Genomic DNA, 16,454 nt, shown 5'->3' with positions numbered 1-16,454 from the left:
ATGGGTATGTAAATGGTTGTGTGGCTGGGTGAGTGAGTGTGTCTGAGTACCTGTATGGGTGAGTGAGCGGCTGCGTAAAAGGCTGAATGGGTGAGTGAGTGGATATCTGAGTCGCGGGTCAGACTGCGCCTTTAGCATAATTGTCTACGCATTTGTGTGGCGTTTTTAAAAAAAACTTCCCGTTTTGTCATTTGCTTTATTTTTACTTGTCTTTTCCCCTGTTTTTAGGTGCTCACTTCGCACACTTGCATCATAATCGTTAGTTCACCGCTCTTTAAGCGGGTCCCCTCCCTTGCATTACCGACTCAGCGGCCATATTGGGGGAAATCGGGACGCCTGGAGGCGCCATCTTTGTTTACGCTCTAGTGTCCAGCAGGACACTCGAGAGCTGTATTTAAGTTGAGCAAGACCAGTGTTAGCCCTTGCTAAGGTAACACCAGGGATTCTATGATCAGCGTGGGTCAGACTGCTCCTTTAGCATAATTGTTGACGCATTTGTGTGGCTTTTTTAAAAAAAACTTCCCGTTTTGTCATTTGCTTTATTTTTACTTGTCTTTTCCCCTGTTTTTAGGTGCTAACTTCGCACACTTGCACCATAATCGTTAGTTCACCACTCTTTAAGCGGGTCCCCTCCCTTGCATTACCGACTTAGCGGCCATATTGGGAGAAATCGGGACGCCTGGAGGCGCCATCTTTGTTTACGCTCTAGTGTCCAGCAGGACACTCGAGAGCTGTATTTAAGTTGGGCAAGACCAGTGTTAGCCCTTGCTAAGGTAACACCAGGGACTCTACGATCAGCGCGGGTCAGACTGCGCCTTTAGCATAATTGTCGACGCATTTGTGTGGCGTTTTTTAAAAAAACTTCCCGTTTTGTCATTTGCTTTATTTTTACTTGTCTTTTCCCCTGTTTTTAGGTGCTCACTTCGCACACTTGCATCATAACCGTTAGTTCACCGCTCTTTAAGCGGGTCCCCTCCCTTGCATTACCGACTTAGCGGCCATATTGGGGGAAATCGGGACGCCTGGAGGCCCCATCTTTGTTTACGCTCTAGTATCCTGCAGGACATTCGAGAGCTGTATTTAAGATGGCCACGCTAGCGCGCAGCGGTAGCGCGCAGTGGGAGCGCCGTTCGCACACCGGAGTCACGCCTGAGTCCAGCCCGTCTGCGCCCGTCCGCGCCTGGACGGGCCCAGGGGCCGGATTCTCTGGACTATTCTCCAATTTGGATGTTACTCCAACCATTGTTCATACATACACCGGTGAAGAACTCAAACTACTGAGGCAAGCTCCACACGCCGATTGTATTTCGTGTGTCCTACCAGCGCATAATTTCATATGCTCGGGCTGCGCATTTCATATGGGAAAAATGTCTAGGTGCAAAGGAATGTCTCGTACTCAAGCACGCGGTAGGCTGAGGAAAAATAAAACTGCCCTGGCTCACCCTCCGCTGAAATTTTGGAATATCAACTGTAGGTCCCTCCCCAAGCACAAGTTTAATATTCACGACTTTCTTGTCGATGAAAATCCGGATGCTGTTTTTTTAACTGAGACCTGGCTCCACGAGAGCTCTGGGCCAGACATTGCAGCAGCCATCCCGAATGGCTATGTAATAATGAGAAAGGACAGAGATACAGGCAAAGGGGGGGTATAGCTATAATTTTTAAATCCTTGTATACATGCCAACTTGAAACTTTCCCTCTCCGTGGAAGTGAAGCTGCCCTTTTTAAGCTTACAATCAATGCCCAATTTACCTTGTCGGGTATTTTGATATATCGCCCTCTGGGTAATGCCAATTCCTGGGTGTCTTCCCTGGTGGAAGCTCTAGCTCCTTTGATGCTGAGAGTGGCTAACTTCACTATTCTTGGAGATTTAAATCTTCACTTAGAAGACTCGTCATGTACTTTAAGTCAACATCTCCTATCTTACCTCGAAGTCCTTAATCTCTTGTTGTGTAACTCCCGACCAACTCACTCTGCGGGTCATCTGTTGGATCCAATCTTCTCAAATCTTCAATATGATTGTTCATAGAAAGCTCGCCCTTTGGAGTGGTGTGACCATTATGCTGTCTCCTTTTCTCTGCCACTAAACGAGACCAAGGCCAGGAGCAGTAAAAGCAAAGACGTGCAAATACGTTGTTGGGGCAAACTCGATACCATTAAGTTTAATCGGCATCTTTTAGGGTCTCTTCCAGACACTGATCGGCCCGTATCAGAGCTCAACAATGTGGTATCCAAATGGCTGAGTAATGCAGTGGACACCATGCTTCCTCTGACGTTGAAGTGTTCCATGTCACATCGTCAGCCTGTGCCGTGGTTTTCAGAGGAGCTGAAGCTTCTTCGGGCCAACTGTAAGGCACTTGAAAGGAGATGGAGGCGTAACTATTCCGTCTCGCGGAAAGTGGCCTATAAGGAAGCCCTTAGAGGTTACCATAAGCAGTGCAAAAGTGCGAGAGCTGCTTACACTGTGAACACGGTAACGCAAGCACAAAACTGTCCCCGAGTTCTGTTTTCTGTTGTTGAGAAATTAGCAGGAGCTGACACCACTCCAACTCCCCTTCCTTTGGATGAGGCTCAATGTCAGTCACTGGCGGAGTTTTTTATTTCTAAGGTTGAGCGCATCTACGATTCCGTGAGCTCTTCCCCTTTGACAGAGAAATCCCTGTCTGGACCTTTATTGTTGCCTGAAAGTCCTGTTATTCCAGTGAAGCTCAATGAATGGCAACTGTTCGATGATGCCTCTTTCCTTGCATGCCTGAACAGTGTGAAATCAGGGTCTCCCCAAGATTCTTTACCTGTTAAGATCATGAAGATGTTAGACCCAAACCTGTATCAGGTATTTATAAATTTGCTTAATGCTTCTTTAAGGGAATCTCATGTACCCCAGGCATGGAATCATGCGATGGTGGTGCCCCTCCTAAAAAAGGTTGTTGCGGATGTCTCTAATCCTGCTAACTTCAGGCCCATTTCCTTGTTGCCCATCTGTTCAAAGATCCTGGAAAGGCACATTAATACTCAATTGAATCATCTTGTGGAGAGTTCTGTTTTTTTACATTCTTCCCAGTCTGGCTTCCGAGCCCACTATTCCACAGAGACTGCGCTTCTTGGAGTTACGGAGAGTTTACGACACGGTATCGATCAAGGTGAAACATCTGCACTCATCCTGTTGGATTTGAGTGCCGGTGTCCTATTCCATCCTCCTGAAATCTCTCCGTTCCCTGGGAGTGTCAGGTCCGGCTTTAGCCTGGATTGCCTCCTTCTTGAGAGGGCGTACCTTCCAGGTTTTCTCGGCCAAAGCGACATCTGCAGTTTGTCCATCGGCTTATGGTGTTCCCCAGGGGTCTATACTCAGCCCCTTACTGTTTAACATCTACGTAAGACCCCTGGCCACCATTGTGGAGGAAGCGGGGCTGACGCTATTCTCCTATGCTGACGACACCCAAATTGTCTTTTCTCTGTCTGGCAGAGATGATAACAGCCCTTCTGCTTTAAGGCTCGGCCTGGTACGTGTGGCCGAGTGGATGCAGAGGAACTGTCTGAAATTAAATGGGGAGAAGACAGAAGTGGTGATACTGGGCAAAAATAAAAATCTATGGGGCCCCCAACACTGGCCTGGGGACATGGGACCACTTCCTCAACCAGCTACAGTGGTGCGTAATATTGTTTTTCTTGTTGATGACAAGTTATCCATGAGGCAGCAGGCTAAAAAGGTTGCCGCAATCTGTTTTCTCACCTTAAGATGGCTACAGAAAATCTTATGGATGCTGCCCCTCTCCACTCAGAGAACTGTTGTCCAGGCGCTGGTTGTTTCCCGCCTGGACTACGGGAATGTTCTCTATTTGGGAGCTGATGTTGCAACCATTAAAATTCTGCAGGTAGTCCAAAATGCGGCTGCCCGTTTGCTTCGGAACGTTCCCAGGAGAACTTCAGCATCGCTTGCTCTACGGGACTTACACTGGCTTAAAATTTCAAGCCGGATTAAATTTAAAGCCTTATGTTACCTGTTTAAGATCAGACAGGGCACAGCCCCGAAATACCTACAGAACTTAGTTCAACCATATAGGACACACCGCACCCTCAGATCCTCTGGCAATGGAGACTTTAGTATCCCTAGATTCAAACTTGCTAGAATGGGTGGGCGATCTTTCGCTCATTTAGGCCCCAAGCTCTGGAACACTCTACTAGTTGTCTTAAAATTAGAGAATAATCTGCTACGTTTCCGGAAGGGACTCAAGACTTTGCTCTTTGAGTGATCTTTGCCTTTAGTTAGCCCCGCTGTCCTGAGTTTGCTGGTATTACCTGATATGTTCTTTTCTTCTTGAGTCTATCCCTAGCGCCGGGAAACCCACTGCGGGTAGCTGTTGCGCGTTAAATAAATAAATAAATAAAGTGGCTGTATAGGTGAATATGTGGGTTTGTGAGTAGTTGTATGAGTGAGTGTGTGGCAGTGCAAGTGGCTGTTTAGGTGAGTGACTGGTTGTATTAGTAGCTGTATGGGTGAGTGAGTAACTCTATGGAGTCAATAGTTGTGTGAGTAATTGTATGGGTCTGTGAATGGGTATGTGAGTGGTTGTGTGGGTGCGTGAGTGGGTATATTAAAGGTTGCATAGGAATGTGAATGGGTATATGAGTGGTTGCATGGATGATGTCATCAGTGATGTCACTTACTATGTCATGAGTGATGTAATATGTGAACTCATAAGCAGTGCATTGCGTAGGTTATAGTTAGCTCAGGTAACTATAACTGCTGAATTTCTCTGGTTTTGTACGAGTGAAATGTGAGCCTTACTATAACACCCCTGCAACCTTTGTTTTTTCAGTGAATTTCTAAGGTTTATTTAATTCTATTTCCTAATGATAACATACCAGCAATGTTACTTTTTTTCAGTGAAATTCAACATTTTGTAATTCCTAACTGTAATCTGCAACTTTTGAGAGTAGGTATGTGAGTAGCCGTATAGGTAGGTTAGTGGGTGTGTGAGTCTCTGAGGGGATCAGTGAAGGGGTCCGCAAGTCTGTGAGTGGGTCTAGAGTGGGAGTGGGAGTCTCTGAGTGGATCTGTGAGTTGTTGCATGAGTCTCTAAGCAGGTCTGTGAATGGTAACTAGGGGGAGTAGTAAACACCACTCTGTCGATGGAGTTTGTGGAGTATTGTCACTCCGCGTTCCATTTGGAACTCAGAGTTTGGCAAAAACTCCGCCAGCCCAACTGTAGAGCAGAGTCTACTGGTATGCTCACCCCGTGTCTCAGCAATCTCGCTGTGGGGGACTTACTTGTGCCAACAATAGGGGTTCTTGTCCCCAACTACTCTCAGCAGCCAAGTGGGCTTCATTATTGTGTTTTTTAGCCCTTCGCAGGTGGTGGTCCCTGGGGGGTCCATGTGATCCCCTAAACAATGTGTGATTGCCCAAGGAGGTGGTGGTCCCCGGGATTATGGAGCCCATTGTGAGGGCCGTGTGTGCCACCTTCTTTTTGTTAATAAAGCCGTGGGGAGGTGGTGGTACCCGGGGCTCAACAAGCCTTAGAAGGCAGCCTGTGAGTCCACCTATGTTAAAAAAAATATATACCCCCGGGACCTGGCCCACCCACAAATTTGCACCAATTTGTTTTAAAAAATGCTTTAATACACTGGAACACCAAGACCAAGGCTTGGGGGTCAGGGTACAACTACTCTGCCCTCTTTTCTTTTTTAATAATTTGGCTGAAGACGAGTCCCAAAATGGCTGTCAACACTTACTGGATGAAATGTTTACATTTCCCCGAATGAGCTTGTTATTATTTTCAAAGTCCCCACACCTACAGTTATCACTATCTTTATTTTCTTAAATTCCTCAACAATTACTGAATGGATTTACACCAAATAACTTAAAGTGTGACCTGTGTAATCAAATCTACCTTTCTGCCTAATTTGATGTAATTTCGACCAGTGCTTTAGGCTGCAGGTTCGACTAAAGACTCCATAAGAATTAACATGGAAAACACAGTTTTTTGATCCCCCCCCCTTTTCCTATGCTTCCACTTCACAGACCACCTTGAAACTTTCCATGTAGAACAAAATTCACCAGGGCACATTTTTAGGACAAATTTGAGAAGATTCCTAAAAAAAAACAAAAAATATAGGCAAGTAAAAAATCGCTTTCCATATGAAAACATGGTCCTAACTATAACTACCTTCAGGCGATCGCCTATTGCTATTGGGAAGGGGCGCTCCCTTCCCAATAGCAACCTCAAAGCTATTTACCAATTTTTTGCAACCGCAATTGCGGTCGCAAAACACTCGCAAATTACCACCTACTTCAAGTAGGTGAGAATGCATTCGCAAATGGGAAGGGGTCGCAGGGACCACTGCCTGCCCTTAAAAATGAAACGAAAATGTTACATTTTTTTTTTTGCATTCCGTTTTCCTTTAAGGAAAACAGGCTGCATTTAAAAAAAAAAGCTGTTTTATATAAAAGCAGTCCCAGACATGGTGGTCTGCTGAGGGCAGCAGGCCACCATCCCTGGGAGGGCCTGTCATTCCCAATGGGCGCACAAATTGCGAGAGCCTCGTAATTTGCGACCCCATTCGGAATCGCAAACAGTGTTAAACACACTGTTGTACATGCCAAATAGCACCATACAAATTGCGAGTCACAAATGCGAAGCAATTTGCAAAGCACTATTTGGCAGGTCGTGCATTTGGCCCCAAATCTCTACTTCTACCCAATTGGAAATTACACTTGTAAGAGGCTATAAGGCAGCTCCAATGGTAATCTTTGGGAGAGATAGTCCTTGCAATGGTGAAAGATGAAATTGGCAGTAGTTCACTATCAGGACATGTACAACACACCAGCACATGTCCTACCTTTCACATACACTGCTGCACCCTGACACTGGGGTTTCTTTGGGTCTACTTTAGAGATGCCTTAAATGTAGAAAAAGGGAAAGTTTGGGTATCGCAAGTGGGTGCACTTGCCAGGTCGACATCGGAGTTTTAAACTGCCTACACAGATACTGCAATAGCAGGTCCAAGACATGGTTGCAGGGCTACTCAAGTGGGTGGCACAGTGTATGCTGCAGGCCCAGTGGTAGTGTTTGAATTTCAGACCCTGGGCACTTACAGTGCACTTTACTAGGGACATACACATAAATCAAAGATGCCAATCATGGACAACGAATCACCATTACAATTTAGACAGAGAGCATATGCACTTTAGCACTGATCTGCAGTGGTAAAGTGTCCAGAGTCCTAAAGTCCACAAAAACTAAATTCAGCAGACAGTAAAAAACAGGAGGCCAGAAGCAAAAAGAAGAAGGGAAAACATGCCAACGATACCAGGTCTAACAGTGTGTGAGTGGGTGTATGAGTGGCTGTATGGGCGTGTGAGTTGGTGTGTGGGTGTGTAAGTGGTAGTATTAGTATCTGAGTGGATGTTTGAGTGGCTGTGTGAGTGGTTATGAGGGTCTGTGAGTTGCTGTATGGGTGTGCAAGTGGGTGTGTGAGTGGTTGTGCGGATGTGTAAGCGTGTTTGTGAAAGCTGTATGGGTCTGTAAGTCGGTGTGTGAGTGGTTCTGTTGGTATGTGATTGGGTGTGTGAGTGGCTGTATGGGTGTTTTAATGGGTGCATGGGTGGTTGTGTGGGTGTGTGAGAGAGTGTGTATGTAGGTGTGTGGATCAGTGACTGAGTGTATGTTTTAAAAAAAAATCAGGTCTGGATCCCCGGATCGTCCCTGAATCTGTGAGGATCTGGGGAGGATCCAGGACTCCTGATGTGGTAAATAAAAATCAATTTCTTACCCATGAGATGTCCCACACAGACCCCTCTATTAGTCCCATGGCGTCAAGGTACCTCTACCCTGACCACTTCTATCACTCTTTAACTTTATTTTCCCCACATAGAACCAAGTACAGACGAACAAAATGGCAGCCACAATTTTATGTTGTGTTATGTTAGTTGGATTTTGTTATAGCACATAGCGGAGAGTCAGGAGCTGTGAATGAAAACAACCAGAACGTAAGTTGTTTCTTGAAAGCTATCATAGTCAGTACAAACCCTAGTAACGAAGGGAAGTTTATTCCAGTGGTATGGTCCAAGTGAGAGAAGACCCGCCCACCGTATTTAGATGTGCGGATGCGTTGAGGGCAGAGAAAAAGCCGATTTGTTGATCTAAGGTTTCTATCTGGGCAGTAAGGTATCAATTGGCCTTGTAAATATTTGGGCCCCTTACCTGCCAGAGCTTTGTTCATTAAGCAGAGAAGTTTGAAAATTGCTTTTTTATAGGGAGCCAATGCAAGGGTCTAACCAAGGGGACAAAGAGGGTGCTAGGTGGCTGTTTATTAACCAGTCGGTGCTGCCATATTTCAAACCACCTGCAAGTTAGCATTGAGAGATGTGTTTAATGCTACTACAAGTGCATTTCAATTGTCAGGGAGGCTGATAATCAAAGCCTGGATGAGGTTGTTGTGAGAGTCCAATGGCAGCCACTGGAAAATCCTCTTAAGGAGGGGATTTGTACTGAAACACATACCACATGTGGAAGTCACATGGTCCTTCAACGATAACTTGTTGTCATACAGGATACCCAGGTTCCTCAATATGCTTCTAGGAGTGGGGACAGGGTTCAAGCTCCATCAGCCACCAATCCTCAGCCCAATAGAGATGAGCTTTTCCAAGTAGTAGTATCTCAGTCTTGACCCTTTTCAGTTGTTGACAGTTTGAGGACATCCAGATGGCAATGACTCTCATACAGGAGATAAATTGTTGTTTAACATCCTCACTATCTTGCTTGAGTGAGATGACCATCTGAGTATCTCCAGCATAAGAAAGTATCTCGAAGCCATAAGATTTAATTAATCGAGCAAGGGAAGAAACATAAATATTGAAGAGAGTCGGGCTTAAGGCAGAGCCCTGAATAACACCCTTGTTAAGGAAAACAATCTTAGACTGGAAAGGGCCAGTGTAAAGCAGTGCTGTGTATGCCTATCTCCTGAAGGCGTTGAGTAACAATTGGGTGTGACACGGTGTCAAATGCCACCGACAGGTCGAGCAGAACCAGCATAGCTGGCTTGCCGGTGTCCAAAATAAGACTAAGGCAGTCTGTCACTGCTACAAGAGTGGTTTCTGTGCTGTGTTGAGGGGTGCAGCGTCAAGACTGATTTGCATATGGCTGGGTTCAAACTGGAATGGCATGGGGAGCAAATAAAAATGATGGATTTAGGCCCAGATCTCCGTACTGGGGTGAATGTATGACATTGTTCTAGATTCTGTCCATCAACTTTTCTTTCCGCATTTATCACCCTGTGTGGGCCGGGTATGCCCAGATGTTGCATCCGTGCTCTCCATGCCACTGGAGTCAAGCTATCCTGATGAGGGGTGAAATCCAGAAACCAGTCCTATGATGCTTGTTTCCAGTCAAGGGAGGAACTGGCCTGGCAGTTCGGGCTAGACTGTTCCCATTGGGTGCAGGGTCTAGACTGATTTGCACATGGCTGGGTTCAAACTGGAATGGCATGGGGAGCAAAAAAACTATGGATTTAGGTACAGATCTCTCTACTAGGGTGAATGTATGACATTGTTCTGCATTATGTCCATCAATTGTTATTTAACGTTTTCCTGTTCCTGTTTCTCGGCCACACTTCCTGATATCCTGATGAATGCCGAAGGGCTAGTCTGACAAATACATCTGATTGCGGGCCAATTAATGACAATGCCTTGCCTTTGATATATATAAGGCACACGGTCGGGTGTGATTGATCGTTTTTTGCACCCATTAATGCCATCAAATAAGACTCACAGATTAATTTTGGGAGCAAGTACTTCTAAGCTGAAATGTTCTTGCTTTTGCCTAAGGACTTGCAGCCTGTCACTTAACATAATCACATGGTAGACTCTACTGTGGATTGCTATCAGTTGGAAATTTATGGTTGAACCGGTGCTGGCAATGGCACCATACGATTGGATCCACACATTGGCTATTCAGTTGTCCCTTTATGATTTGGGGAACAACCAATGCCCTGAAGAAGTCTGCTTCAAGGACGAAACGCGTCGGCTGTGCCACTTTCAACAAGTGATGCTTATGACCTTGCTTTTATAAACTCCTTCTATGATATTTGAAGTGGTGCACCTGTGCTTCTGTTTAAAATTGTAGAGTTCCGTTAGGAATAACATTGTGACAGTGGGTGTGATACAGTGTGCACACATATCCTCATGAGCATAAGTTCGATTAAAATAATGGAGGGATAGCAATTCCACTGTCGGGCACTTTTATTAAATGTAGAGGTTATGTTACAGCTGCCAGAGAGGAAGTTGGAAATGACAAGGAAAGAAATATTGCATATTTTGAGGAAGGCTTTATTGTCATTAAGGGACTTAGCTCGGATGGTAGAATTGTTATCATCTTATATCCAGGCGATATTCCCGGGTCCTTCGCATTATGATGCATAACAGCCACCAAAAATTAACCACCTCTACCTTAGGAGCCTTCACGGGATCCAAACACTTCTCCATGCACCAACATGCCCAAATTCTCCATATTCCCTTATATCTTTTTCTCGTTCTTGGTGCCCATAACTCCTCTAGTAATTCAGCAGCCCTGCTTGAAAGTCTCATAATATGCTCATATCTCCTGACACTTTCAAAACAAGAAGGTTCAACACATTGTCCTGAACTAAAGGATGCTCATTTCCTTCTCCATTCCTCAGAATACCTTCCCTTGTAGGAATCAAAAAAGGTATTTCACATGCCAACTCCATCACTGATGGAAACCACACTTGAGACACCCAAAACAGTGGTGCAAACACTAACTGGCATTACTCTGCTCTCATTTTCAAACAAACCCTCTGAACCATCGCAAATGGAGGAAAGGCATAGGCTCGCATTCCACTCCAAACCTGCTGAAACACGCCCCCTGCAATCGCCCCTGGATCTGTCATCCAGCTGAAATATTTCTCTAGTTGAAACGTCAGTCTGCTAGCAAAAAGATCTGCCTCCAGTGGACCCCATATCTGCTCTATGCTGAAATACCATTGGTCCAGCCTCCAACACCTGTAATCCCTTATGTTCTATGAATTCCAATCCGCTAATATATTCAATTCTTCTGGAAAGTACTCTGCCTGCACCCTTGTATTTTGCACCAAACGAAATTCCTAAACATTTTCACCAACTCTGACAAATCACAGGATCTGCTTCCTCCTACTTTGTTGACAGGGCCACAGCTGACACATTGTCCATCTTCATCAACACTGTCTGACGTCTCAAAATTCACCTGAAGCTTTTTTAAGAATATAATCCTGCTGTTAACTCCAAACAATTTATGTGTTTCATCCTCTCCTTATCTATCAATATTCCACCAGTTTGCTACTCTCCTAACCATGCCCCCAGCCTCTCAAGCTGGCATCTGTTTCCAGAAAAACATCTGCGATACAACCAATAATGGTCCGACCATTTCATGCCTCCATATTGTTTAAATACCAGTTTAATTCCTCCTTTGCTTCTTGGTTCAGTATTACTCTGTCTCCATACCATAAGCCTTTCCTTAAAGTATCTCCTTTTATCTTCTGTAGTGCTTCATGATGCAAAGATGATAACAATCATACCACCCAAGGTAAGTCCCTTAATGCCAAACGAATCGTTCCTCAAAACATGCAATATTTCCTTCCTTGTCATTTTCACCTTCCTCTCTGGAGCTGTAACATAACCTCTACAGTCTCCACCTGGAATCCTACAAATGAAATCCTCTGTGAGGGTGTTAAAACCTATTTTATCTTGTTTATCAAAACACCCAAAGTCTCAAACAAGTTCTTCAAGAATATTAACTCTTTATTCAACTGTTCCAAATCTTGGGACATAATCAAAATATCATCTAAGTAACCTATCAACTGTACACCTCTCTCCCTCAAGTAGGCCATCACTACTCTCATTACTTTTGTGAAGCACCATGGGGTGGATGACAGACCAAAAGTTAGACATTTGAAACTGATATTGTTGCTTTCTCAATGTGAATTAAAAATACTTCTGACTTTCGTTCTCCATAAGAATTGTGAAGTATGCATTCTTAAGGTCTCGCTTCACCAGCCAATCATTTTTCAACAAGTCTTTCAAACAATGGATACCTTCCATATTGAAATGTCTCTAAACCATGTATTTGTTTGACTCCATCAGATATATTACAAGTCTCCATCCTTTGTCTTTCTATTGTAATAAAAAGAGAGTACTCACAAAACACCTGGCACTTTCTTCAATACACTTTATCACACTCTCTTAGTGTTCCTGTCGTATTTCATCGTCCGACTCTGAGGGGACGATGCCACACAACAGGAACACTAATGGAGTCCTGCCTGTTATAAGAATGTGGAGTTGGTAGAGTTAGCCTATTTACAGTGACTATAGGATCGCCAGAATTTTCGAATCTGATAACACCAAATTGCATATGGTTGGTCCTATCTTAAATATTTGGTTTTTGGTTATGCACTTTTTTATGGAGTGAATAGACACTATGGTCCTGATGAATGTCCTAAACAATTCATTGTCATCTAAGGCTGAAACATGTTGACCACCACAGAGGGTAGACATCCATAACCCTGTTTCTTGTTACTTTTAACTCTATCCAGTAGGACGTTGTAATAAAATTTGGTTGTCTCAACTGAGATATTTTTAACTCACATACCAATTCCTTCCTTTTTTGCACTCTGCCCCTCATTTACACCTTAGAGCTGTATATACATTCATGTGCTTTGTGAGAACACTCCTGCTCCTTCCCTAAGGGGAAGTTGTAGCCCACACTGGGTCCCTTGCAGTCCCAGTGTGTTGGAGGAACCCAATGAGGAAGCATGTCACCCTTGGGTGAGTGAGGGTTTACGTCCATATAATGGCCATGCCTAAATTTACGCACCCTCCTTTTCCCCCGTTCTTCTTCAGTCCTAGTCATCCCACTACCCTATTTTTAGTGAGTTATATAAACAATATATAATGAAATTAACTACATGACTAAATTATGCTGTATATTGATCTCAATTTCCAATCTTAAATATTGGTCCAACATATTTCAACATTATATATACATGTGCATGTGTATAAGGTGATGCATATGTGGTTGGCAGCCCCCTTACATCTGTAAACATTTGTGTGTAAAAGGGTATGAGGGCGGAAATGTTCCTCCATTGTTATGCTGTATTCCTGATTCATTTATGGTATTTGTGCAATGGTGGTCCTGACAGAATAGATACAGGGGAGCATAATTCTCTTTCAGCTGCATGCATGAGAGGGCACACACAATGTGTTTTCTCTCTGTGCATTGTGCCTGAAGCAGGGTGTACTTAATTTGGCTTATTCTCAAGAACAGTGGTCCCTATTTTGGAGGCAAAATTACTGTGGAAGGATGAACATACACTAAATAGGTAGTATGTTTTTATGTCCAGCCGGATATAGATTTATTAATCAAATGTAAGAGCCTTCATCAAATTGATTGAGAACATTAAATTTCAAGTGGGCACAGCCGTGACCCACAAAACATAAGACAAACCAACGAACAAAGAGATAGCCATAGGCAAAGTACAGATATGTCTGTAAAATAGTATTCAGTAAAACAGACTTAATTATGCATTTAGACACCATTACACTTAACAATATTGCTTATTCATATTGTATATGGCGCAAAAGTGTCGACTACGTTTCGATGCCTCCTAATTAATTACAGGGCATCATCTTCAGGACAGTTTTATAAGTCATTGTTGTCTAGAATTTTAGAAAACACTATGTCTACATCACATTACTGTAAACAAGAAAAGGAAAAATGAAACAAACAGTAAGTAACGGTATCTGCTAGGCATTAAAACATGTGATTAGTGACTTAGTGTGAAAAGAATCCGCAGAGACGTGATCTGAGGCGGGAATCAAGATGTGGACAGTGAGTGGGGAGTGAATTGCGCAAGAGGTGAAGAGCGTGAGAGATTCGGTACAATGATCCATTAGGCGGTATACATCAAGTGCAGTGATGGTTCCAAGCACAAGTTGAAAAAGCACAGCGTGTGGTGGTGAAGTACGCAAGGAGTGAAGAGCGCGAAAGACTCAGTTCAATGATCCATTTAGCGGTATGCATCAAGTGCAGTGAAGTTTCCATGCACGGGTTATGGTCGCTCAGCGTGTTTTAAGGCAACAGGATTATAAGTGTCTAGGGGAGAACGGGCGGCATGTGGATAGTGATCAACATAGAATTACAAGTCTCTGTTCTTACGTGTCTACATTCATACAACCGCAAAGGAGAGCCCGGCGACTTTAATTGCAGATCATAGGGTAGCTGGCATAGGTAACCCACGGCGGCACGAGGGTTTGCGGCGCGTGTTGGCCGCGCTGGTGAATAAAACCAGAATTTGGTTAGCGTGAATGGCCAGTTAAGTCGGATTCAGTGTGGGGAAAAATAAATTAGAGAAAAATTACCGTGTAGTATTGGAATATGAGATTCGGACAATGTTTTCCGATCTTGGCGGAGGTGCGCGATCACACAGTCTGGAGGGAAGAATGGGGAGATCGGTAAGTTGGAATTGCCGGTGCTCTGAAAAATTGAGGGAGGGCTTGGCTGAGCGGCAAGGGATACACTTACTTGGATCAGGGGAACAGGAGCGCAATGACTCTTCTGTCTGTTTGATGGCCGGGGATGACAGCGAGGTGGCTGGAGTGCTCCTGATTAACGCTGCGGGGCTATGGAAAGCAAGGGCGAACTTGCCGTGAGAAAGGGGTGTGGTGAATTAGCACGGTGGCGGACATCTTGGAAAGGGGTGAAGGAACAGTGAAACTGTGATTACAACGAAATTACAGACGGCGCATGAGAATTTAAACTTTAAATCCCAGGGATACACACACAGCGGCGCAGGTGACTTGAAAAAGAACAATGAGTGCGCAGATGGTGTGACAGAATTTAAAACTGAGTGATGTACTCATAACAGTGCGGGTGACTTGAAGGGAACAATGTAACACATGTACATTATAGGCAGGTTGCATAGGTTGTGATAGGCAAGTCGTGGTGACTGGAAAATACAGTCTTAAGCAAGGAGGTCCAGTCCTCAACACGGTTCAATCCATTTCGGATACTGTTAGTCTTTAGGATCCAGTGCAGTTCTACCTTGTTAAGTAGTAAAGAAATGTCTGCGCCCCTGGGGGGGGGGGGGTTTATCATTGAGATAACAGTCCATGTCAGGTCATTTTCACTGTGTCCATTTCCACTGAAGTGATCCACAAGTGGGGCATTGGGTGTTTTACATCAGATTCTGCTGCGATGTTGTCCATTCCGGAGTTTTATATTCTGACTTGTTTGGCCTATATAGATCAGCATGCAAGGACAAAAAATCGCATAGACTACATTTGACGAATTACAGTTTGAAAAGTTTTTCCTGATAAATTTGATATCACCATATTCAAAACTTTTTCCTTCTATAGTAGAGTCACAACATACACAACTACCACATTTGGAGTGACCTGTAAGAGTGGGAAAGCCCCAAGCATCATTCAGTGTGGTTTTAGGGGGTTGATGTGGAAGGGATGCACGTACTAAGTGATCCTTTATAATTTTTCGCTCTTTTGAAAGCGAACATAGGGCGTTCAAGATTTAGGGGACCCACATTCAGAACCGGCCAGTGTTTGAGTACACTTTTCTTAATGGCGTTTGATGCTGGTGAAAAAGTGGTCACACAAATTAATCTGTCCATAGTTTTTTGGGGTTTCGGTTCGAGAAGAGCCTCTCTGGGGCAGTACCAGGCTCGTTTTAATGAGCGGCGCACAAGTTTGCGAGGGTTACCCCTGTTTCTGAGTTAATGGCTTAGGATTTCGGCCTCATGAAAGTAGTCTTCTTTGAAATAGCAATTTCTCCTGATACGTAGGAATTGCGAGACCGGCAGGGAGTCTCTTAGAGCACGGGGATGATGACTGGAATAAGTGAGCAGAGTGTTTCTCTCGGTGGGTTTGCGATGTAAGCTGGTAGTTAAGCGGCCATCTGTATGCTTTATCTCTAGATCTAGAAATGCCAGCGACTCTTTGCTGGTGGATAGAGTATATTTAAGACCCCCACTGTTGTTGTTGAGCCAGTGATGAAACTGTGCAAGACTGTCAGGGTTATCGGTCCAGAGTAGGAAGATATCATCTATATACCGTTTCCATTTTTTTTTTGTCAAACATATCTCCAAAAGTTGTAAGATAAAGACTGATGGAACATTGTGCGGGCGGGGGCGTGTCTCGAGAATTTTCTCTATGACATGGGGAGATTCGAACTGAGGGATCATAGTGTAGAGTGATTCCACATCCAGCATGCACATGATGCTGGATGTGGGATCAAACGGAAGGTCTTCAATCAGGTTAAGCATATCCATGGTGTCTTTTATGTAACATGGCGCACCTGGTACAAATGGTTTTATAAAAAAGTCTATGTAATGCCCAAGAGGTTCCAGCACAGAACCGCATCCTGAGACGATGGGACGGCCAGGGGGGATTC

This window comes from Lissotriton helveticus, chromosome 11, assembly GCF_964261635.1.
Source record: "Lissotriton helveticus chromosome 11, aLisHel1.1, whole genome shotgun sequence".
NCBI classification, from domain to species: Eukaryota; Metazoa; Chordata; class Amphibia; order Caudata; family Salamandridae; genus Lissotriton; species Lissotriton helveticus.
Note: the sequence above shows the minus strand (reverse complement) of the source record.